This window comes from Agrilus planipennis, unplaced genomic scaffold (assembly GCF_000699045.2).
Source record: "Agrilus planipennis isolate EAB-ADULT unplaced genomic scaffold, Apla_2.0 scaffold44, whole genome shotgun sequence".
Lineage (NCBI taxonomy): Eukaryota > Metazoa > Arthropoda > Insecta > Coleoptera > Buprestidae > Agrilus > Agrilus planipennis.
The window spans coordinates 1,356,797-1,357,082 of record NW_020438939.1 but is presented as its reverse complement, the minus strand read 5'-3'; positions in this window follow the sequence as shown (position 1 = coordinate 1,357,082).

Genomic DNA, 286 nt, shown 5'->3' with positions numbered 1-286 from the left:
TTTGGCACTGCACTATATCCTCAATAGCAGTATTTTCGCATATTAGGCAATACCAATCTTTACTGTTTAGTTCTATTTGAATTGTTTTTGGTCGAGACGCTTTGCTTATTGAATCCCGAATAGATCTAGCAATAGATACTTTCTCTGGTAGTCTCAAAGACAAAAAGGGATGCCGTTTCATAAAATTGTAAAACCAATTTTTCCGACCTAGTCCTGTTTCTCTGTTGAAAGTATGTGGAATATATCTTTTCAGCAACTTGAAATGTCAGGCGACGAACATATGTTA